The sequence below is a fragment of the Hemibagrus wyckioides genome, linkage group LG27, assembly GCF_019097595.1.
Source record: "Hemibagrus wyckioides isolate EC202008001 linkage group LG27, SWU_Hwy_1.0, whole genome shotgun sequence".
Taxonomy (NCBI): Eukaryota; Metazoa; Chordata; class Actinopteri; order Siluriformes; family Bagridae; genus Hemibagrus; species Hemibagrus wyckioides.
This window is the reverse complement of record NC_080736.1, coordinates 18,369,321-18,394,490: the sequence shown is the minus strand read 5'-3', so window position 1 is coordinate 18,394,490 and position 25,170 is coordinate 18,369,321. Positions and strand designations below refer to the sequence as shown.

The window sequence follows — 25,170 nt, the reverse complement described above, 5'->3', positions numbered from 1 at the left end:
TTAGTGTGTGTATAGTGTGTACAATGTGTTATTGTGTACAGTGTGTGTTAGTGTGTGTATAGTGTGTACAGTGTGTTATTGTGTACAGTGTGTGTTAGTGTGGGTATAGTGTGTACAGTGTGTTATTGTGTACAGTGTGTGTTAGTGTGTGTATAGTGTGTACAGTGTGTTATTGTGTACAGTGTGTGTTAGTGTGGGTATAGTGTGTACAGTGTGTTATTGTGTACAGTGTGTGTTAGTGTGGGTATAGTGTGTACAGTGTGTTATTGTGTACAGTGTGTGTTATTGTGGGTATAGTGTGTACAATGTGTTATTGTGTACAGTGTGTGTTAGTGTGGGTATAGTGTGTACAATGTGTTATTGTGTACAGTGTGTGTTAGTGTGGGTATAGTGTGTACAATGTGTTATTGTGTACAGTGTGTTAGTGTGTGTATAGTGTACAGTGTGTTATTGTGTACAGTGTGTTAGTGTGTGTATAGTGTGTACAGTGTGTTATTGTGTACAGTGTGTGTTAGTGTGTGTATAGTGTACAGTGTGTTATTGTGTACAGTGTGTTAGTGTGTGTATAGTGTGTACAGTGTGTTATTGTGTACAGTGTGTGTTAGTGTGTGTATAGTGTGTACAGTGTGTTATTGTGTACAGTGTGTGTTAGTGTGTGTATAGTGTGTACAGTGTGTTATTGTGTACAGTGTGTGTTAGTGTGTGTATAGTGTGTACAGTGTGTTATTGTGTACAGTGTGTGTTAGTGTGTGTATAGTGTGTACAGTGTGTTATTGTGTACAGTGTGTGTTAGTGTGGGTATAGTGTGTACAATGTGTTATTGTGTACAGTGTGTGTTAGTGTGGGTATAGTGTGTACAGTGTGTTATTGTGTACAGTGTGTGTTAGTGTGGGTATAGTGTGTACAGTGTGTTATTGTGTACAGTGTGTGTTAGTGTGGGTATAGTGTGTACAATGTGTTATTGTGTACAGTGTGTGTTAGTGTGGGTATAGTGTGTACAATGTGTTATTGTGTACAGTGTGTGTTAGTGTGGGTATAGTGTGTACAATGTGTTATTGTGTACAGTGTGTTAGTGTGTGTATAGTGTGTACAGTGTGTTAGTGTGTGTTAGTGTGTACAATGTGTTATTGTGTACAGTGTGTTAGTGTGTGTATAGTGTGTACAGTGTGTTATTGTGTACAGTGTGTGTTAGTGTGGGTATAGTGTGTACAATGTGTTATTGTGTACAGTGTGTGTTAGTGTGGGTATAGTGTGTACAATGTGTTATTGTGTACAGTGTGTGTTAGTGTGGGTATAGTGTGTACAATGTGTTATTGTGTACAGTGTGTTAGTGTGGGTATAGTGTGTACAGTGTGTTATTGTGTACAGTGTGTGTTAGTGTGGGTATAGTGTGTACAATGTGTTATTGTGTACAGTGTGTTAGTGTGGGTATAGTGTGTACAGTGTGTTATTGTGTACAGTGTGTGTTAGTGTGGGTATAGTGTGTACAATGTGTTATTGTGTACAGTGTGTGTTAGTGTGGGTATAGTGTGTACAATGTGTTATTGTGTACAGTGTGTTAGTGTGTACAGTGTGTTATTGTGTACAGTGTGTGTTAGTGTGGGTATAGTGTGTACAATGTGTTATTGTGTACAGTGTGTTAGTGTGGGTATAGTGTGTACAATGTGTTATTGTGTACAGTGTGTGTTAGTGTGGGTATAGTGTGTACAATGTGTTATTGTGTACAGTGTGTTAGTGTGGGTATAGTGTGTACAATGTGTTATTGTGTACAGTGTGTTAGTGTGGGTATAGTGTGTACAATGTGTTATTGTGTACAGTGTGTGTTAGTGTGGGTATAGTGTGTACAATGTGTTATTGTGTACAGTGTGTTAGTGTGGGTATAGTGTGTACAATGTGTTATTGTGTACAGTGTGTGTTAGTGTGTGTATAGTGTGTACAATGTGTTATTGTGTACAGTGTGTGTTAGTGTGGGTATAGTGTGTACAGTGTGTTATTGTGTACAGTGTGTGTTAGTGTGGGTATAGTGTGTACAGTGTGTTATTGTGTACAGTGTGTGTTAGTGTGGGTATAGTGTGTACAATGTGTTATTGTGTACAGTGTGTGTTAGTGTGGGTATAGTGTGTACAATGTGTTATTGTGTACAGTGTGTGTTAGTGTGGGTATAGTGTGTACAATGTGTTATTGTGTACAGTGTGTTAGTGTGTGTATAGTGTGTACAGTGTGTTAGTGTGTGTTAGTGTGTACAATGTGTTATTGTGTACAGTGTGTTAGTGTGTGTATAGTGTGTACAGTGTGTTATTGTGTACAGTGTGTGTTAGTGTGGGTATAGTGTGTACAATGTGTTATTGTGTACAGTGTGTGTTAGTGTGGGTATAGTGTGTACAATGTGTTATTGTGTACAGTGTGTGTTAGTGTGGGTATAGTGTGTACAATGTGTTATTGTGTACAGTGTGTTAGTGTGGGTATAGTGTGTACAGTGTGTTATTGTGTACAGTGTGTGTTAGTGTGGGTATAGTGTGTACAATGTGTTATTGTGTACAGTGTGTTAGTGTGGGTATAGTGTGTACAGTGTGTTATTGTGTACAGTGTGTGTTAGTGTGGGTATAGTGTGTACAATGTGTTATTGTGTACAGTGTGTGTTAGTGTGGGTATAGTGTGTACAATGTGTTATTGTGTACAGTGTGTTAGTGTGTACAGTGTGTTATTGTGTACAGTGTGTGTTAGTGTGGGTATAGTGTGTACAATGTGTTATTGTGTACAGTGTGTTAGTGTGGGTATAGTGTGTACAATGTGTTATTGTGTACAGTGTGTGTTAGTGTGGGTATAGTGTGTACAATGTGTTATTGTGTACAGTGTGTTAGTGTGGGTATAGTGTGTACAATGTGTTATTGTGTACAGTGTGTTAGTGTGGGTATAGTGTGTACAATGTGTTATTGTGTACAGTGTGTGTTAGTGTGGGTATAGTGTGTACAATGTGTTATTGTGTACAGTGTGTTAGTGTGGGTATAGTGTGTACAATGTGTTATTGTGTACAGTGTGTTAGTGTGGGTATAGTGTGTACAATGTGTTATTGTGTACAGTGTGTTAGTGTGTGTATAGTGTGTACAATGTGTTATTGTGTACAGTGTGTTAGTGTGGGTATAGTGTGTACAATGTGTTATTGTGTACAGTGTGTGTTAGTGTGGGTATAGTGTGTACAATGTGTTATTGTGTACAGTGTGTGTTAGTGTGGGTATAGTGTGTACAGTGTGTTATTGTGTACAGTGTGTGTTAGTGTGGGTATAGTGTGTACAATGTGTTATTGTGTACAGTGTGTGTTAGTGTGGGTATAGTGTGTACAATGTGTTATTGTGTACAGTGTGTGTTAGTGTGGGTATAGTGTGTACAATGTGTTATTGTGTACAGTGTGTGTTAGTGTGGGTATAGTGTGTACAATGTGTTATTGTGTACAGTGTGTTAGTGTGGGTATAGTGTGTACAGTGTGTTATTGTGTACAGTGTGTGTTAGTGTGGGTATAGTGTGTACAATGTGTTATTGTGTACAGTGTGTGTTAGTGTGTGTATAGTGTGTACAATGTGTTATTGTGTACAGTGTGTGTTAGTGTGTGTATAGTGTGTACAATGTGTTATTGTGTACAGTGTGTTAGTGTGTACAGTGTGTTATTGTGTACAGTGTGTTAGTGTGTGTATAATGTGTACAGTGTGTTATTGTGTACAGTGTGTGTTAGTGTGGGTATAGTGTGTACAATGTGTTATTGTGTACAGTGTGTGTTAGTGTGTGTATAGTGTGTACAATGTGTTATTGTGTACAGTGTGTGTTAGTGTGTGTATAGTGTGTACAATGTGTTATTGTGTACAGTGTGTGTTAGTGTGGGTATAGTGTGTACAATGTGTTATTGTGTACAGTGTGTTAGTGTGTACAGTGTGTTATTGTGTACAGTGTGTTAGTGTGTGTATAATGTGTACAGTGTGTTATTGTGTACAGTGTGTGTTAGTGTGGGTATAGTGTGTACAATGTGTTATTGTGTACAGTGTGTGTTAGTGTGGGTATAGTGTGTACAATGTGTTATTGTGTACAGTGTGTTAGTGTGTACAGTGTGTTATTGTGTACAGTGTGTTAGTGTGTGTATAGTGTGTACAATGTGTTATTGTGTACAGTGTGTGTTAGTGTGTGTATAGTGTGTACAATGTGTTATTGTGTACAGTGTGTGTTAGTGTGGGTATAGTGTGTACAATGTGTTATTGTGTACAGTGTGTTAGTGTGTGTATAGTGTGTACAATGTGTTATTGTGTACAGTGTGTGTTAGTGTGTGTATAGTGTGTACAATGTGTTATTGTGTACAGTGTGTGTTAGTGTGGGTATAGTGTGTACAATGTGTTATTGTGTACAGTGTGTTAGTGTGTACAGTGTGTTATTGTGTACAGTGTGTTAGTGTGTGTATAATGTGTACAGTGTGTTATTGTGTACAGTGTGTGTTAGTGTGGGTATAGTGTGTACAATGTGTTATTGTGTACAGTGTGTGTTAGTGTGGGTATAGTGTGTACAATGTGTTATTGTGTACAGTGTGTGTTAGTGTGTGTATAGTGTGTACAATGTGTTATTGTGTACAGTGTGTGTTAGTGTGGGTATAGTGTGTACAATGTGTTATTGTGTACAGTGTGTGTTAGTGTGTGTATAGTGTGTACAATGTGTTATTGTGTACAGTGTGTGTTAGTGTGGGTATAGTGTGTACAATGTGTTATTGTGTACAGTGTGTTAGTGTGTGTATAGTGTGTACAATGTGTTATTGTGTACAGTGTGTGTTAGTGTGTGTATAGTGTGTACAATGTGTTATTGTGTACAGTGTGTGTTAGTGTGGGTATAGTGTGTACAATGTGTTATTGTGTACAGTGTGTTAGTGTGTACAGTGTGTTATTGTGTACAGTGTGTTAGTGTGTGTATAATGTGTACAGTGTGTTATTGTGTACAGTGTGTGTTAGTGTGGGTATAGTGTGTACAATGTGTTATTGTGTACAGTGTGTGTTAGTGTGGGTATAGTGTGTACAGTGTGTTATTGTGTACAGTGTGTGTTAGTGTGTGTATAGTGTGTACAGTGTGTTATTGTGTACAGTGTGTGTTAGTGTGGGTATAGTGTGTACAATGTGTTATTGTGTACAGTGTGTGTTAGTGTGGGTATAGTGTGTACAATGTGTTATTGTGTACAGTGTGTATAGTGTGGGTATAGTGTGTACAATGTGTTATTGTGTACAGTGTGTTATTGTGTACAGTGTGTGTTAGTGTGTGTTAGTGTGTACAATGTGTTATTGTGTACAGTGTGTGTTAGTGTGGGTATAGTGTGTACAGTGTGTTATTGTGTACAGTGTGTTATTGTGTACAGTGTGTGTTAGTGTGGGTATAGTGTGTACAGTGTGTGTTAGTGTGTGTATAGTGTGTACAATGTGTTATTGTGTACAGTGTGTGTTAGTGTGTGTGTTGTTATGTAGTGTGTGTCAGTGTGCACAGAGTTTTATTTTTGTTTGTGGTGTTGTGTTTGTGTGTATAGTGTGTTATGGTAGTGTGTGTTAGTGTGTACAGTGTGTTATGTGTGTATAGTGTGTTATGGTAGTGTGTGTTAGTGTGTACACTGTGTGGTGTGTACAGTTTGTTATGGTAGTGTGTGTTAGTGTGTGTTAGTGTGTACAGTCTGTTATTTGTCAGTTATACAATTTTGTTACACAGGGAGACACAGGAAGTTGTAATTAATTAAAACTAAAGGCATCTGTTTACATTTTGCTATTTTTAAATATTCTTTATTTGTTCTCATGATCATAAATACACATATGAATTCAGATTCTGTTTTGAAGTAAAAAATTAATTTAAATGCATTTAATAGACAAATCTACACACAGTCCTCATGACTTTTGTTCTTTTTTACAGAGCTGGTTGCTGAAAGGAACTAATGACAACAGCTACACTGTGGTGGAGTTTATTCCATTTCACCCTCTGAAGTAACACACACACACACACACACATACATGATCAAACTAAACTTTTGTCCTTGTTTCTCATAATTAGCCTCTACAGCTGAGAGTGTCATGGTTTAGAAGGGAAGATGGCTGGAGCTTCACTGCTCATCTTCTCTTGCTGTCTTTGTAGCTGTTTAACACCAGGCCATGATGTCATTGTAAATCTGCTGTTTACTGAACGAAGCGTGTCTTCTCTCAATCAAAGTCCTACTTTCAAACCTGGACCTGTGTCACTGTGTCTCATTATATTCATCTGTAAGGAGTGTGTGTATTAAACACAGTGTAGCAGTGACTCCTCTGCTGTTTCTAATAATAAACTTCCTGTTATTAAAGACTGAGACTCTGTTGTGTGCTGATGATGCAATTCTTCATTAACAAGCTGAAGATTTAACACCTTATCTGTGTCTCTTTCTAAAATAACTAAATAAGGAGTTTCACATCAACCAGACACCACAAAGCCATCACTTAGTGATGAACTGCAGTGTGTTCATGTTCATTGTGTAGGAGATATTGTGTGTTCAGTTGGGTTCAGTTTGTGGATTCAGAATGTATCTCAGATTAATGCAGATAAATGAACACCTTCATCAGGAGATGCTGAAGTGTTACTGATCAATAAAACTATTTTTTTGTTCACCCAACATCAGACAGTGAACTGTGAGTCTTAACCTAACGTGAGTTCGACACCACGACCCTCAGCAATCCCCAAAACCAGGGGAACTAAACTGAAGGGATTTATAATTGTTTATCATTAAATAAATTCACGACATTGGTGAAATCTCTACTAAACTATCTGAGGATTTATGAAGATGTTTTTCTACACACATGAAGTTCTTTCTGGTCTGTACATCAGGAAGAGATGAAAAAAGCTTGCGGTCAGAGCGAGTTGAACTGCCACTTCCCCTCAGTCCTGCAGCTGTAAATGTGTTCAGAACTGAAGCTTCTTCACTGATCAAGTTTCATCATGAAGATCCTTCACATTTACTTCTGTAAGTTTATTTCCTCTAGTTCAATTACTGATCATATTTAATGAAGACATTCCTGGACTGATACATTTCTGTATTTTTAAATAAACAGCAAATCACAAGTCAGGATTTTTTTTCTAGATCTACTTGTGTGCTGTGGAGCTGCTGAATGTTTCACAGAGAAGTCGGTCAGTTTGGGACAAAATGTGACCCTAAAGTGTGAGGTGTCTGTAAGAGACGTGTTCTGGTTCCTGATGAAGCCGTCAGAAGCTCCAGTATATATATTACGCTCTTTCTCTGACAAATCTCTGTCAGCAGATTACAGAAACACAACCTTCAGCAAGAGATTCTCACTGCAGTATAACAGCAGTTTATTTATACACAATATCAGTACTAATGAATTAGGAGTCTATTATTGTATTCAGACTGGTTCACCTCCAGACATCAGCAGTGGAATCAGACTTTACATCCAGAATCAGATTTTACATCCAGAGTCAGCTGGTGAGTTTATTTATTTCAATATTTTACAGCATTTTAATTTGATAAATTAATACTTCATTATTATTGATCTTTATTATTTTTCCAGAGAATCAGACGAGGAAGACTGAAGAGTGTCAGAATCAGATGTCTGATAAAGCTGGAGAGATCAGACTCTGGAGAAATCTCTTCATCATAGTGGGAATGGTGATCGGTGTTGTGATTCTTTCAGTCACAGGTGAGTTCCAAATCATTTCCTCTGTCCAGTGTGTAGAAATGATGATAGAATCTACACTGACTGAATCCAGCACAGGTTTCATCACTTTGTTTATATGAAGAAATGATTTTTATAGCAGTATGATCCAAATCTATCACTCCATCTAAAATCCCAGCATCAGTGTTACACTCAGCTGGATTTATTCCCAATGTGTGGTGATGTTTTAGTCTCCATCACAAGCTGCTGTGGAAAAACCAAATCTCCAAACTGTGATGTGAAGCTTCTAGAAGTCACTGGAACACAGGTACATTCACTGGATAGAAATCCACACTGAGCACTCTGTTATTACACAACCTTACTGTCTACAGTGTGTGTTAGTGTGGGTATAGTGTGTACAGTGTGTTATTGTGTACAGTGTGTTATTGTGTACAGTGTGTGTTAGTGTGGGTATAGTGTGTACAATGTGTTATTGTGTACAGTGTGTGTTAGTGTGGGTATAGTGTGTACAATGTGTTATTGTGTACAGTGTGTGTTAGTGTGGGTATAGTGTGTAGAGTGTGTTATTGTGTACAGTGTGTTATTGTGTACAGTGTGTGTTAGTGTGTGTTAGTGTGTACAATGTGTTATTGTGTACAGTGTGTGTTAGTGTGGGTATAGTGTGTACAATGTGTTATTGTGTACAGTGTGTGTTAGTGTGTGTATAGTGTGTACAATGTGTTATTGTGTACAGTGTGTGTTAGTGTGGGTATAGTGTGTACAGTGTGTTATTGTGTACAGTGTGTGTTAGTGTGTGTATAGTGTGTACAGTGTGTGTTAGTGTGGGTATAGTGTGTACAATGTGTTATTGTGTACAGTGTGTGTTAGTGTGGGTATAGTGTGTACAATGTGTTATTGTGTACAGTGTGTGTTAGTGTGGGTATAGTGTGTAGAGTGTGTTATTGTGTACAGTGTGTGTTAGTGTGTGTATAGTGTGTACAAGGTGTTATTGTGTACAGTGTGTGTTAGTGTGTGTATAGTGTGTACAGTGTGTTATTGTGTACAGTGTGTGTTAGTGTGGGTATAGTGTGTACAATGTGTTATTGTGTACAGTGTGTGTTAGTGTGGGTATAGTGTGTAGAGTGTGTTAGTGTGTACAGTGTGTGTTAGTGTGGGTATAGTGTGTACAATGTGTTATTGTGTACAGTGTGTGTTAGTGTGGGTATAGTGTGTAGAGTGTGTTAGTGTGTACAGTGTGTGTTAGTGTGGGTATAGTGTGTACAATGTGTTATTGTGTACAGTGTGTGTTAGTGTGGGTATAGTGTGTACAATGTGTTATTGTGTACAGTGTGTGTTAGTGTGGGTATAGTGTGTACAATGTGTTATTGTGTACAGTGTGTGTTAGTGTGGGTATAGTGTGTAGAGTGTGTTATTGTGTACAGTGTGTGTTAGTGTGTGTATAGTGTGTACAGTGTGTTATTGTGTACAGTGTGTGTTAGTGTGTGTATAGTGTGTACAGTGTGTTATTGTATACAGTGTGTGTTAGTGTGTGTATAGTGTGTACAGTGTGTTATTGTGTACAGTGTGTGTTAGTGTGTGTATAGTGTGTACAGTGTGTGTTAGTGTGGGTATAGTGTGTACAATGTGTTATTGTGTACAGTGTGTGTTAGTGTGGGTATAGTGTGTACAATGTGTTATTGTGTACAGTGTGTGTTAGTGTGGGTATAGTGTGTACAATGTGTTATTGTGTACAGTGTGTGTTAGTGTGGGTATAGTGTGTACAATGTGTTATTGTGTACAGTGTGTGTTAGTGTGTGTATAGTGTGTACAGTGTGTTATTGTGTACAGTGTGTGTTAGTGTGGGTATAGTGTGTACAATGTGTTATTGTGTACAGTGTGTGTTAGTGTGGGTATAGTGTGTACAGTGTGTTATTGTGTACAGTGTGTGTTAGTGTGTGTATAGTGTGTACAGTGTGTTATTGTGTACAGTGTGTGTTAGTGTGTGTATAGTGTGTAGAGTGTGTTATTGTGTACAGTGTGTGTTAGTGTGTGTATAGTGTGTACAAGGTGTTATTGTGTACAGTGTGTGTTAGTGTGTGTATAGTGTGTACAAGGTGTTATTGTGTACAGTGTGTGTTAGTGTGTGTATAGTGTGTACAGTGTGTTATTGTGTACAGTGTGTGTTAGTGTGGGTATAGTGTGTACAATGTGTTATTGTGTACAGTGTGTGTTAGTGTGTGTACAGTGTGTACAGTGTGTTATTGTGTACAGTGTGTGTTAGTGTGGGTATAGTGTGTACAATGTGTTATTGTGTACAGTGTGTTAGTGTGTGTATAGTGTGTACAGTGTGTTATTGTGTACAGTGTGTGTTAGTGTGGGTATAGTGTGTACAGTGTGTTATTTTGTACAGTGTGTGTTAGTGTGGGTATAGTGTGTACAATGTGTTATTGTGTACAGTGTGTGTTAGTGTGGGTATAGTGTGTACAATGTGTTATTGTGTACAGTGTGTGTTAGTGTGGGTATAGTGTGTACAGTGTGTTATTGTGTACAGTGTGTGTTAGTGTGGGTATAGTGTGTACAATGTGTTATTGTGTACAGTGTGTGTTAGTGTGGGTATAGTGTGTACAATGTGTTATTGTGTACAGTGTGTGTTAGTGTGGGTATAGTGTGTAGAGTGTGTTATTGTGTACAGTGTGTTAGTGTGGGTATAGTGTGTACAATGTGTTATTGTGTACAGTGTGTGTTAGTGTGTGTATAGTGTGTAGAGTGTGTTATTGTGTACAGTGTGTTAGTGTGGGTATAGTGTGTACAATGTGTTATTGTGTACAGTGTGTGTTAGTGTGGGTATAGTGTGTAGAGTGTGTTATTGTGTACAGTGTGTTAGTGTGGGTATAGTGTGTACAATGTGTTATTGTGTACAGTGTGTGTTAGTGTGTGTATAGTGTGTACAGTGTGTTATTGTGTACAGTGTGTGTTAGTGTGGGTATAGTGTGTACAGTGTGTTATTGTGTACAGTGTGTGTTAGTGTGGGTATAGTGTGTACAATGTGTTATTGTGTACAGTGTGTGTTAGTGTGGGTATAGTGTGTACAATGTGTTATTGTGTACAGTGTGTGTTAGTGTGGGTATAGTGTGTACAGTGTGTTATTGTGTACAGTGTGTGTTAGTGTGTGTTAGTGTGTACAGTGTGTTATTGTGTACAGTGTGTGTTAGTGTGGGTATAGTGTGTACAATGTGTTATTGTGTACAGTGTGTGTTAGTGTGTGTATAGTGTACAGTGTGTTATTGTGTACAGTGTGTGTTAGTGTGGGTATAGTGTGTACAGTGTGTTATTGTGTACAGTGTGTGTTAGTGTGTGTATAGTGTGTACAGTGTGTTATTGTGTACAGTGTGTGTTAGTGTGGGTATAGTGTGTACAATGTGTTATTGTGTACAGTGTGTGTTAGTGTGTGTATAGTGTGTACAGTGTGTGTTAGTGTGGGTATAGTGTGTACAGTGTGTTATTGTGTACAGTGTGTGTTAGTGTGGGTATAGTGTGTACAATGTGTTATTGTGTACAGTGTGTGTTAGTGTGTGTATAGTGTGTACAGTGTGTTATTGTGTACAGTGTGTTATTGTGTACAGTGTGTGTTAGTGTGTGTTAGTGTGTACAATGTGTTATTGTGTACAGTGTGTGTTAGTGTGGGTATAGTGTGTACAATGTGTTATTGTGTACAGTGTGTGTTAGTGTGTGTATAGTGTGTACAATGTGTTATTGTGTACAGTGTGTGTTAGTGTGGGTATAGTGTGTACAATGTGTTATTGTGTACAGTGTGTGTTAGTGTGTGTATAGTGTGTACAGTGTGTTATTGTGTACAGTGTGTGTTAGTGTGGGTATAGTGTGTACAATGTGTTATTGTGTACAGTGTGTGTTAGTGTGTGTTAGTGTGTACAATGTGTTATTGTGTACAGTGTGTGTTAGTGTGTGTTAGTGTGTACAATGTGTTATTGTGTACAGTGTGTGTTAGTGTGGGTATAGTGTGTACAATGTGTTATTGTGTACAGTGTGTGTTAGTGTGTGTATAGTGTGTACAGTGTGTTATTGTGTACAGTGTGTGTTAGTGTGGGTATAGTGTGTACAATGTGTTATTGTGTACAGTGTGTGTTAGTGTGTTAGTGTGTACAATGTGTTATTGTGTACAGTGTGTGTTAGTGTGGGTATAGTGTGTACAATGTGTTATTGTGTACAGTGTGTGTTAGTGTGTGTTAGTGTGTACAATGTGTTATTGTGTACAGTGTGTGTTAGTGTGTGTATAGTGTGTACAAGGTGTTATTGTGTACAGTGTGGGTATAGTGTGTACAATGTGTTATTGTGTACAGTGTGTGTTAGTGTGTGTACAGTGTGTACAGTGTGTTATTGTGTACAGTGTGTGTTAGTGTGGGTATAGTGTGTAGAGTGTGTTATTGTGTACAGTGTGTTAGTGTGGGTATAGTGTGTACAATGTGTTATTGTGTACAGTGTGTGTTAGTGTGTGTATAGTGTGTACAGTGTGTTATTGTGTACAGTGTGTGTTAGTGTGGGTATAGTGTGTACAGTGTGTTATTGTGTACAGTGTGTGTTAGTGTGGGTATAGTGTGTACAATGTGTTATTGTGTACAGTCTGTGTTAGTGTGGGTATAGTGTGTACAGTGTGTTATTGTGTACAGTGTGTGTTAGTGTGTGTTAGTGTGTACAGTGTGTTATTGTGTACAGTGTGTGTTAGTGTGGGTATAGTGTGTACAATGTGTTATTGTGTACAGTGTGTGTTAGTGTGTGTATAGTGTACAGTGTGTTATTGTGTACAGTGTGTGTTAGTGTGGGTATAGTGTGTACAGTGTGTTATTGTGTACAGTGTGTGTTAGTGTGGGTATAGTGTGTACAGTGTGTTATTGTGTACAGTGTGTGTTAGTGTGGGTATAGTGTGTACAATGTGTTATTGTGTACAGTGTGTGTTAGTGTGTGTATAGTGTGTACAGTGTGTTATTGTGTACAGTGTGTGTTAGTGTGGGTATAGTGTGTACAATGTGTTATTGTGTACAGTGTGTGTTAGTGTGTGTATAGTGTGTACAGTGTGTTATTGTGTACAGTGTGTTATTGTGTACAGTGTGTGTTAGTGTGTGTTAGTGTGTACAATATGTTATTGTGTACAGTGTGTGTTAGTGTGGGTATAGTGTGTACAATGTGTTATTGTGTACAGTGTGTGTTAGTGTGTGTATAGTGTGTACAATGTGTTATTGTGTACAGTGTGTGTTAGTGTGGGTATAGTGTGTACAATGTGTTATTGTGTACAGTGTGTGTTAGTGTGTGTATAGTGTGTACAGTGTGTTATTGTGTACAGTGTGTGTTAGTGTGGGTATAGTGTGTACAATGTGTTATTGTGTACAGTGTGTGTTAGTGTGTGTTAGTGTGTACAATGTGTTATTGTGTACAGTGTGTGTTAGTGTGTGTATAGTGTGTACAATGTGTTATTGTGTACAGTGTGTGTTAGTGTGGGTATAGTGTGTACAATGTGTTATTGTGTACAGTGTGTGTTAGTGTGTGTATAGTGTGTACAGTGTGTTATTGTGTACAGTGTGTGTTAGTGTGGGTATAGTGTGTACAATGTGTTATTGTGTACAGTGTGTGTTAGTGTGTGTTAGTGTGTACAATGTGTTATTGTGTACAGTGTGTGTTAGTGTGGGTATAGTGTGTACAATGTGTTATTGTGTACAGTGTGTGTTAGTGTGTGTATAGTGTGTACAGTGTGTTATTGTGTACAGTGTGTGTTAGTGTGGGTATAGTGTGTACAGTGTGTTATTGTGTACAGTGTGTGTTAGTGTGGGTATAGTGTGTACAGTGTGTTATTGTGTACAGTGTGTGTTAGTGTGGGTATAGTGTGTACAGTGTGTTATTGTGTACAGTGTGTGTTAGTGTGGGTATAGTGTGTACAGTGTGTTATTGTGTACAGTGTGTGTTAGTGTGTGTTAGTGTGTACAGTGTGTTATTGTGTACAGTGTGTGTTAGTGTGGGTATAGTGTGTACAATGTGTTATTGTGTACAGTGTGTGTTAGTGTGTGTATAGTGTGTACAGTGTGTTATTGTGTACAGTGTGTGTTAGTGTGGGTATAGTGTGTACAGTGTGTTATTGTGTACAGTGTGTGTTAGTGTGTGTATAGTGTGTACAGTGTGTTATTGTGTACAGTGTGTGTTAGTGTGGGTATAGTGTGTACAATGTGTTATTGTGTACAGTGTGTGTTAGTGTGTGTATAGTGTGTACAGTGTGTTATTGTGTACAGTGTGTGTTAGTGTGGGTATAGTGTGTACAATGTGTTATTGTGTACAGTGTGTGTTAGTGTGTGTATAGTGTGTACAGTGTGTTATTGTGTACAGTGTGTGTTAGTGTGTGTATAGTGTGTACAATGTGTTATTGTGTACAGTGTGTGTTAGTGTGTGTTAGTGTGTACAATGTGTTATTGTGTACAGTGTGTGTTAGTGTGGGTATAGTGTGTACAGTGTGTTATTGTGTACAGTGTGTGTTAGTGTGTGTATAGTGTGTACAATGTGTTATTGTGTACAGTGTGTGTTAGTGTGGGTATAGTGTGTACAGTGTGTTATTGTGTACAGTGTGTACAATGTGTTATTGTGTACAGTGTGTGTTAGTGTGGGTATAGTGTGTACAATGTGTTATTGTGTACAGTGTGTGTTAGTGTGTGTTAGTGTGTACAATGTGTTATTGTGTACAGTGTGTGTTAGTGTGGGTATAGTGTGTACAATGTGTTATTGTGTACAGTGTGTGTTAGTGTGGGTATAGTGTGTACAATGTGTTATTGTGTACAGTGTGTGTTAGTGTGGGTATAGTGTGTACAGTGTGTTATTGTGTACAGTGTGTGTTAGTGTGGGTATAGTGTGTACAGTGTGTTATTGTGTACAGTGTGTGTTAGTGTGGGTATAGTGTGTACAATGTGTTATTGTGTACAGTGTGTGTTAGTGTGGGTATAGTGTGTACAATGTGTTATTGTGTACAGTGTGTGTTAGTGTGGGTATAGTGTGTACAGTGTGTTATTGTGTACAGTGTGTGTTAGTGTGGGTATAGTGTGTACAGTGTGTTATTGTGTACAGTGTGTGTTAGTGTGGGTATAGTGTGTACAATGTGTTATTGTGTACAGTGTGTGTTAGTGTGGGTATAGTGTGTACAATGTGTTATTGTGTACAGTGTGTGTTAGTGTGTGTATAGTGTGTACAGTGTGTTATTGTGTACAGTGTGTGTTAGTGTGGGTATAGTGTGTACAGTGTGTTATTGTGTACAGTGTGTGTTAGTGTGTGTTAGTGTGTACAATGTGTTATTGTGTACAGTGTGTGTTAGTGTGGGTATAGTGTGTACAATGTGTTATTGTGTACAGTGTGTGTTAGTGTGGGTATAGTGTGTACAATGTGTTATTGTGTACAGTGTGTGTTAGTGTGTGTATAGTGTGTACAATGTGTTATTGTGTACAGTGTGTGTTAGTGTGGGTATAGTGTGTACAATGTGTTATTGTGTACAGTGTGTGTTAGTGTGGGTATAGTGTGTACAATGTGTTATTGTGTACAGTGTGTGTTAGTGTGTGTTAGTGTGTACAATGTGTTATTGTGTACAGTGTGTGTTAGTGTGGGTATAGTGTGTACAATGTGTTATTGTGTACAGTGTGTGTTAGTGTGTGTATAGTGTGTACAGTGTGTTATTGTGTACAGTGTGTGTTAGTGTGGGTATAGTGTGTACAATGTGTTATTGTGTACAGTGTGTGTTAGTGTGGGTATAGTGTGTACAGTGTGTTATTGTGTACAGTGTGTGTTAGTGTGTGTTAGTGTGTACAGTGTGTTATTGTGTACAGTGTGTGTTAGTGTGGGTATAGTGTGTACAATGTGTTATTGTGTACAGTGTGTGTTAGTGTGGGTATAGTGTGTACAGTGTGTTATTGTGTACAGTGTGTGTTAGTGTGGGTATAGTGTGTACAGTGTGTTATTGTGTACAGTGTGTGTTACTGTGGGTATAGTGTGTACAATGTGTTATTGTGTAGTGTGTGTTAGTGTGGGTATAGTGTGTACAATGTGTTATTGTGTAGTGTGTGTTAGTGTGGGTATAGTGTGTACAATGTGTTATTGTGTACAGTGTGTTAGTGTGTGTATAATGTGTACAGTGTGTTATTGTGTACAGTGTGTGTTAGTGTGTGTATAGTGTGTACAGTGTGTTATTGTGTACAGTGTGTGTTAGTGTGGGTATAGTGTGTACAATGTGTTATTGTGTACAGTGTGTGTTAGTGTGGGTATAGTGTGTACAATGTGTTATTGTGTACAGTGTGTGTTAGTGTGGGTATAGTGTGTACAATGTGTTATTGTGTACAGTGTGTGTTAGTGTGTGTATAGTGTGTACAGTGTGTTATTGTGTACAGTGTGTGTTAGTGTGGGTATAGTGTGTACAATGTGTTATTGTGTACAGTGTGTGTTAGTGTGGGTATAGTGTGTACAATGTGTTATTGTGTACAGTGTGTGTTAGTGTGGGTATAGTGTGTACAGTGTGTTATTGTGTACAGTGTGTGTTAGTGTGTGTTAGTGTGTACAGTGTGTTATTGTGTACAGTGTGTGTTAGTGTGGGTATAGTGTGTACAATGTGTTATTGTGTACAGTGTGTGTTAGTGTGTGTATAGTGTACAGTGTGTTATTGTGTACAGTGTGTGTTAGTGTGGGTATAGTGTGTACAGTGTGTTATTGTGTACAGTGTGTGTTAGTGTGTGTATAGTGTGTACAGTGTGTTATTGTGTACAGTGTGTGTTAGTGTGGGTATAGTGTGTACAATGTGTTATTGTGTACAGTGTGTGTTAGTGTGTGTATAGTGTGTACAGTGTGTTATTGTGTACAGTGTGTGTTAGTGTGGGTATAGTGTGTACAATGTGTTATTGTGTACAGTGTGTGTTAGTGTGTGTATAGTGTGTACAGTGTGTTATTGTGTACAGTGTGTTATTGTGTACAGTGTGTGTTAGTGTGTGTTAGTGTGTACAATGTGTTATTGTGTACAGTGTGTGTTAGTGTGGGTATAGTGTGTACAATGTGTTATTGTGTACAGTGTGTGTTAGTGTGTGTATAGTGTGTACAATGTGTTATTGTGTACAGTGTGTGTTAGTGTGGGTATAGTGTGTACAATGTGTTATTGTGTACAGTGTGTGTTAGTGTGTGTATAGTGTGTACAGTGTGTTATTGTGTACAGTGTGTGTTAGTGTGGGTATAGTGTGTACAATGTGTTATTGTGTACAGTGTGTGTTAGTGTGTGTTAGTGTGTACAATGTGTTATTGTGTACAGTGTGTGTTAGTGTGTGTTAGTGTGTACAATGTGTTATTGTGTACAGTGTGTGTTAGTGTGGGTATAGTGTGTACAATGTGTTATTGTGTACAGTGTGTGTTAGTGTGTGTATAGTGTGTACAGTGTGTTATTGTGTACAGTGTGTGTTAGTGTGGGTATAGTGTGTACAATGTGTTATTGTGTACAGTGTGTGTTAGTGTGTGTTAGTGTGTACAATGTGTTATTGTGTACAGTGTGTGTTAGTGTGGGTATAGTGTGTACAATGTGTTATTGTGTACAGTGTGTGTTAGTGTGTGTTAGTGTGTACAATGTGTTATTGTGTACAGTGTGTGTTAGTGTGTGTATAGTGTGTACAAGGTGTTATTGTGTACAGTGTGGGTATAGTGTGTACAATGTGTTATTGTGTACAGTGTGTGTTAGTGTGTGTACAGTGTGTACAGTGTGTTATTGTGTACAGTGTGTGTTAGTGTGGGTATAGTGTGTAGAGTGTGTTATTGTGTACAGTGTGTTAGTGTGGGTATAGTGTGTACAATGTGTTATTGTGTACAGTGTGTGTTAGTGTGTGTATAGTGTGTACAGTGTGTTATTGTGTACAGTGTGTGTTAGTGTGGGTATAGTGTGTACAGTGTGTTATTGTGTACAGTGTGTGTTAGTGTGGGTATAGTGTGTACAATGTGTTATTGTGTACAGTGTGTGTTAGTGTGGGTATAGTGTGTACAATGTGTTATTGTGTACAGTGTGTGTTAGTGTGGGTATAGTGTGTACAGTGTGTTATTGTGTACAGTGTGTGTTAGTGTGTGTTAGTGTGTACAGTGTGTTATTGTGTACAGTGTGTGTTAGTGTGGGTATAGTGTGTACAATGTGTTATTGTGTACAGTGTGTGTTAGTGTGTGTATACTGTACAGTGTGTTATTGTGTACAGTGTGTGTTAGTGTGGGTATAGTGTGTACAGTGTGTTATTGTGTACAGTGTGTGTTAGTGTGTGTATAGTGTGTACAGTGTGTTATTGTGTACAGTGTGTGTTAGTGTGTGTATAGTGTGTACAATGTGTTATTGTGTACAGTGTGTGTTAGTGTGTGTATAGTGTGTACAGTGTGTTATTGTGTACAGTGTGTGTTAGTGTGGGTATAGTGTGTACAATGTGTTATTGTGTACAGTGTGTGTTAGTGTGTGTATAGTGTGTACAGTGTGTTATTGTGTACAGTGTGTTATTGTGTACAGTGTGTGTTAGTGTGTGTTAGTGTGTACAATGTGTTATTGTGTACAGTGTGTGTTAGTGTGGGTATAGTGTGTACAATGTGTTATTGTGTACAGTGTGTGTTAGTGTGTGTATAGTGTGTACAATGTGTTATTGTGTACAGTGTGTGTTAGTGTGGGTATAGGGTGTACAATGTGTTATTGTGTACAGTGTGTGTTAGTGTGTGTATAGTGTGTACAGTGTGTTATTGTGTACAGTGTGTGTTAGTGTGGGTATAGTGTGTACAATGTGTTATTGTGTACAGTGTGTGTTAGTGTGTGTTAGTGTGTACAATGTGTTATTGTGTACAGTGTGTGTTAGTGTGTGTTAGTGTGTACAATGTGTTATTGTGTACAGTGTGTGTTAGTGTGGGTATAGTGTGTACAATGTGTTATTGTGTACAGTGTGTGTTAGTGTGTGTATAGTGTGTACAGTGTGTTATTGTGTACAGTGTGTGTTAGTGTGGGTATAGTGTGTACAATGTGTTATTGTGTACAGTGTGTGTTAGTGTGTGTTAGTGTGTACAATGTGTTATTGTGTACAGTGTGTGTTAGTGTGGGTATAGTGTGTACAATGTGTTATTGTGTACAGTGTGTGTTAGTGTGTGTTAGTGTGTACAATGTGTTATTGTGTACAGTGTGTGTTAGTGTGTGTATAGTGTGTACAAGGTGTTATTGTGTACAGTGTGTGTACAGTGTGTACAGTGTGTTATTGTGTACAGTGTGTGTTAGTGTGGGTATAGTGTGTACAGTGTGTTATTGTGTACAGTGTGTGTTAGTGTGGGTATAGTGTGTAGAGTGTGTTATTGTGTACAGTGTGTTAGTGTGGGTATAGTGTGTACAATGTGTTATTGTGTACAGTGTGTGTTAGTGTGTGTATAGTGTGTACAGTGTGTTATTGTGTACAGTGTGTGTTAGTGTGGGTATAGTGTGTACAGTGTGTTATTGTGTACAGTGTGTGTTAGTGTGGGTATAGTGTGTACAGTGTGTTATTGTGTACAGTGTGTGTTAGTGTGTGTATAGTGTGTACAGTGTGTTATTGTGTACAGTGTGTTATTGTGTACAGTGTGTGTTAGTGTGTGTTAGTGTGTACAATGTGTTATTGTGTACAGTGTGTGTTAGTGTGGGTATAGTGTGTACAATGTGTTATTGTGTACAGTGTGTGTTAGTGTGTGTATAGTGTGTACAATGTGTTATTGTGTACAGTGTGTGTTAGTGTGGGTATAGTGTGTACAATGTGTTATTGTGTACAGTGTGTGTTAGTGTGTGTATAGTGTGTACAGTGTGTTATTGTGTACAGTGTGTGTTAGTGTGGGTATAGTGTGTACAATGTGTTATTGTGTACAGTGTGTGTTAGTGTGTGTTAGTGTGTACAATGTGTTATTGTGTACAGTGTGTGTTAGTGTGTGTTAGTGTGTACAATGTGTTATTGTGTACAGTGTGTGTTAGTGTGGGTATAGTGTGTACAATGTGTTATTGTGTACAGTGTGTGTTAGTGTGTGTATAGTGTGTACAGTGTGTTATTGTGTACAGTGTGTGTTAGTGTGGGTATAGTGTGTACAATGTGTTATTGTGTACAGTGTGTGTTAGTGTGTGTTAGTGTGTACAATGTGTTATTGTGTACAGTGTGTGTTAGTGTGGGTATAGTGTGTACAATGTGTTATTGTGTACAGTGTGTGTTAGTGTGTGTTAGTGTGTACAATGTGTTATTGTGTACAGTGTGTGTTAGTGTGTGTATAGTGTGTACAAGGTGTTATTGTGTACAGTGTGGGTATAGTGTGTACAATGTGTTATTGTGTACAGTGTGTGTTAGTGTGTGTACAGTGTGTACAGTGTGTTATTGTGTACAGTGTGTGTTAGTGTGGGTATAGTGTGTAGAGTGTGTTATTGTGTACATTGTGTTAGTGTGGGTATAGTGTGTACAATGTGTTATTGTGTACAGTGTGTGTTAGTGTGTGTATAGTGTGTACAGTGTGTTATTGTGTACAGTGTGTGTTAGTGTGGGTATAGTGTGTACAGTGTGTTATTGTGTACAGTGTGTGTTAGTGTGGGTATAGTGTGTACAATGTGTTATTGTGTACAGTGTGTGTTAGTGTGGGTATAGTGTGTACAATGTGTTATTGTGTACAGTGTGTGTTAGTGTGGGTATAGTGTGTACAGTGTGTTATTGTGTACAGTGTGTGTTAGTGTGTGTTAGTGTGTACAGTGTGTTATTGTGTACAGTGTGTGTTAGTGTGGGTATAGTGTGTACAATGTGTTATTGTGTACAGTGTGTGTTAGTGTGTGTATAGTGTACAGTGTGTTATTGTGTACAGTGTGTGTTAGTGTGGGTATAGTGTGTACAGTGTGTTATTGTGTACAGTGTGTGTTAGTGTGTGTATAGTGTGTACAGTGTGTTATTGTGTACAGTGTGTGTTAGTGTGGGTATAGTGTGTACAATGTGTTATTGTGTACAGTGTGTGTTAGTGTGTGTATAGTGTGTACAGTGTGTTATTGTGTACAGTGTGTGTTAGTGTGGGTATAGTGTGTACAATGTGTTATTGTGTACAGTGTGTGTTAGTGTGTGTATAGTGTGTACAGTGTGTTATTGTGTACAGTGTGTTATTGTGTACAGTGTGTGTTAGTGTGTGTTAGTGTGTACAATGTGTTATTGTGTACAGTGTGTGTTAGTGTGGGTATAGTGTGTACAATGTGTTATTGTGTACAGTGTGTGTTAGTGTGTGTATAGTGTACAGTGTGTTATTGTGTACAGTGTGTGTTAGTGTGGGTATAGTGTGTACAGTGTGTTATTGTGTACAGTGTGTGTTAGTGTGTGTATAGTGTGTACAGTGTGTTATTGTGTACAGTGTGTGTTAGTGTGGGTATAGTGTGTACAATGTGTTATTGTGTACAGTGTGTGTTAGTGTGTGTATAGTGTGTACAGTGTGTTATTGTGTACAGTGTGTGTTAGTGTGGGTATAGTGTGTACAATGTGTTATTGTGTACAGTGTGTGTTAGTGTGTGTATAGTGTGTACAGTGTGTTATTGTGTACAGTGTGTTATTGTGTACAGTGTGTGTTAGTGTGTGTTAGTGTGTACAATGTGTTATTGTGTACAGTGTGTGTTAGTGTGGGTATAGTGTGTACAATGTGTTATTGTGTACAGTGTGTGTTAGTGTGTGTATAGTGTGTACAATGTGTTATTGTGTACAGTGTGTGTTAGTGTGGGTATAGTGTGTACAATGTGTTATTGTGTACAGTGTGTGTTAGTGTGTGTATAGTGTGTACAGTGTGTTATTGTGTACAGTGTGTGTTAGTGTGGGTATAGTGTGTACAATGTGTTATTGTGTACAGTGTGTGTTAGTGTGTGTTAGTGTGTACAATGTGTTATTGTGTACAGTGTGTGTTAGTGTGTGTTAGTGTGTACAATGTGTTATTGTGTACAGTGTGTGTTAGTGTGGGTATAGTGTGTACAATGTGTTATTGTGTACAGTGTGTGTTAGTGTGTGTATAGTGTGTACAGTGTGTTATTGTGTACAGTGTGTGTTAGTGTGGGTATAGTGTGTACAATGTGTTATTGTGTACAGTGTGTGTTAGTGTGTGTTAGTGTGTACAATGTGTTATTGTGTACAGTGTGTGTTAGTGTGGGTATAGTGTGTACAATGTGTTATTGTGTACAGTGTGTGTTAGTGTGTGTTAGTGTGTACAATGTGTTATTGTGTACAGTGTGTGTTAGTGTGTGTATAGTGTGTACAAGGTGTTATTGTGTACAGTGTGGGTATAGTGTGTACAATGTGTTATTGTGTACAGTGTGTGTTAGTGTGTGTACAGTGTGTACAGTGTGTTATTGTGTACAGTGTGTGTTAGTGTGGGTATAGTGTGTAGAGTGTGTTATTGTGTACAGTGTGTTAGTGTGGGTATAGTGTGTACAATGTGTTATTGTGTACAGTGTGTGTTAGTGTGTGTATAGTGTGTACAGTGTGTTATTGTGTACAGTGTGTGTTAGTGTGGGTATAGTGTGTACAGTGTGTTATTGTGTACAGTGTGTGTTAGTGTGGGTATAGTGTGTACAATGTGTTATTGTGTACAGTGTGTGTTAGTGTGGGTATAGTGTGTACAATGTGTTATTGTGTACAGTGTGTGTTAGTGTGGGTATAGTGTGTACAGTGTGTTATTGTGTACAGTGTGTGTTAGTGTGTGTTAGTGTGTACAGTGTGTTATTGTGTACAGTGTGTGTTAGTGTGGGTATAGTGTGTACAATGTGTTATTGTGTACAGTGTGTGTTAGTGTGTGTATACTGTACAGTGTGTTATTGTGTACAGTGTGTGTTAGTGTGGGTATAGTGTGTACAGTGTGTTATTGTGTACAGTGTGTGTTAGTGTGTGTATAGTGTGTACAGTGTGTTATTGTGTACAGTGTGTGTTAGTGTGGGTATAGTGTGTACAATGTGTTATTGTGTACAGTGTGTGTTAGTGTGTGTATAGTGTGTACAGTGTGTTATTGTGTACAGTGTGTGTTAGTGTGGGTATAGTGTGTACAATGTGTTATTGTGTACAGTGTGTGTTAGTGTGTGTATAGTGTGTACAGTGTGTTATTGTGTACAGTGTGTTATTGTGTACAGTGTGTGTTAGTGTGTGTTAGTGTGTACAATGTGTTATTGTGTACAGTGTGTGTTAGTGTGGGTATAGTGTGTACAATGTGTTATTGTGTACAGTGTGTGTTAGTGTGTGTATAGTGTGTACAATGTGTTATTGTGTACAGTGTGTGTTAGTGTGGGTATAGGGTGTACAATGTGTTATTGTGTACAGTGTGTGTTAGTGTGTGTATAGTGTGTACAGTGTGTTATTGTGTACAGTGTGTGTTAGTGTGGGTATAGTGTGTACAATGTGTTATTGTGTACAGTGTGTGTTAGTGTGTGTTAGTGTGTACAATGTGTTATTGTGTACAGTGTGTGTTAGTGTGTGTTAGTGTGTACAATGTGTTATTGTGTACAGTGTGTGTTAGTGTGGGTATAGTGTGTACAATGTGTTATTGTGTACAGTGTGTGTTAGTGTGTGTATAGTGTGTACAGTGTGTTATTGTGTACAGTGTGTGTTAGTGTGGGTATAGTGTGTACAATGTGTTATTGTGTACAGTGTGTGTTAGTGTGTGTTAGTGTGTACAATGTGTTATTGTGTACAGTGTGTGTTAGTGTGGGTATAGTGTGTACAATGTGTTATTGTGTACAGTGTGTGTTAGTGTGTGTTAGTGTGTACAATGTGTTATTGTGTACAGTGTGTGTTAGTGTGTGTATAGTGTGTACAAGGTGTTATTGTGTACAGTGTGTGTACAGTGTGTACAGTGTGTTATTGTGTACAGTGTGTGTTAGTGTGGGTATAGTGTGTACAGTGTGTTATTGTGTACAGTGTGTGTTAGTGTGGGTATAGTGTGTAGAGTGTGTTATTGTGTACAGTGTGTTAGTGTGGGTATAGTGTGTACAATGTGTTATTGTGTACAGTGTGTGTTAGTGTGTGTATAGTGTGTACAGTGTGTTATTGTGTACAGTGTGTGTTAGTGTGGGTATAGTGTGTACAGTGTGTTATTGTGTACAGTGTGTGTTAGTGTGGGTATAGTGTGTACAGTGTGTTATTGTGTACAGTGTGTGTTAGTGTGTGTATAGTGTGTACAGTGTGTTATTGTGTACAGTGTGTTATTGTGTACAGTGTGTGTTAGTGTGTGTTAGTGTGTACAATGTGTTATTGTGTACAGTGTGTGTTAGTGTGGGTATAGTGTGTACAATGTGTTATTGTGTACAGTGTGTGTTAGTGTGTGTATAGTGTGTACAATGTGTTATTGTGTACAGTGTGTGTTAGTGTGGGTATAGTGTGTACAATGTGTTATTGTGTACAGTGTGTGTTAGTGTGTGTATAGTGTGTACAGTGTGTTATTGTGTACAGTGTGTGTTAGTGTGGGTATAGTGTGTACAATGTGTTATTGTGTACAGTGTGTGTTAGTGTGTGTTAGTGTGTACAATGTGTTATTGTGTACAGTGTGTGTTAGTGTGTGTTAGTGTGTACAATGTGTTATTGTGTACAGTGTGTGTTAGTGTGGGTATAGTGTGTACAATGTGTTATTGTGTACAGTGTGTGTTAGTGTGTGTATAGTGTGTACAGTGTGTTATTGTGTACAGTGTGTGTTAGTGTGGGTATAGTGTGTACAATGTGTTATTGTGTACAGTGTGTGTTAGTGTGTGTTAGTGTGTACAATGTGTTATTGTGTACAGTGTGTGTTAGTGTGGGTATAGTGTGTACAATGTGTTATTGTGTACAGTGTGTGTTAGTGTGTGTTAGTGTGTACAATGTGTTATTGTGTACAGTGTGTGTTAGTGTGTGTATAGTGTGTACAAGGTGTTATTGTGTACAGTGTGGGTATAGTGTGTACAATGTGTTATTGTGTACAGTGTGTGTTAGTGTGTGTACAGTGTGTACAGTGTGTTATTGTGTACAGTGTGTGTTAGTGTGGGTATAGTGTGTAGAGTGTGTTATTGTGTACATTGTGTTAGTGTGGGTATAGTGTGTACAATGTGTTATTGTGTACAGTGTGTGTTAGTGTGTGTATAGTGTGTACAGTGTGTTATTGTGTACAGTGTGTGTTAGTGTGGGTATAGTGTGTACAGTGTGTTATTGTGTACAGTGTGTGTTAGTGTGGGTATAGTGTGTACAATGTGTTATTGTGTACAGTGTGTGTTAGTGTGGGTATAGTGTGTACAATGTGTTATTGTGTACAGTGTGTGTTAGTGTGGGTATAGTGTGTACAGTGTGTTATTGTGTACAGTGTGTGTTAGTGTGTGTTAGTGTGTACAGTGTGTTATTGTGTACAGTGTGTGTTAGTGTGGGTATAGTGTGTACAATGTGTTATTGTGTACAGTGTGTGTTAGTGTGTGTATAGTGTACAGTGTGTTATTGTGTACAGTGTGTGTTAGTGTGGGTATAGTGTGTACAGTGTGTTATTG

At 38.2% G+C, this 25,170-nt stretch overlaps 1 protein-coding gene across 1 annotated transcript in view; it reads left to right on the top strand.

Moving 5' to 3' along the window:
* LOC131347568 (myelin-oligodendrocyte glycoprotein-like) overlaps positions 1-25,170 on the top strand; it is a 38,662-nt gene that overhangs the window by 5,938 nt on the left and 7,554 nt on the right. The window contains exons 8-11 of the transcript XR_009203795.1: positions 5,917-6,991; positions 7,109-7,468; positions 7,554-7,682; positions 7,889-7,965. The gene's annotated coding sequence lies outside the window, so the exon portion shown is untranslated. The remainder of the gene's footprint in view (positions 1-5,916; positions 6,992-7,108; positions 7,469-7,553; positions 7,683-7,888; positions 7,966-25,170) is intronic.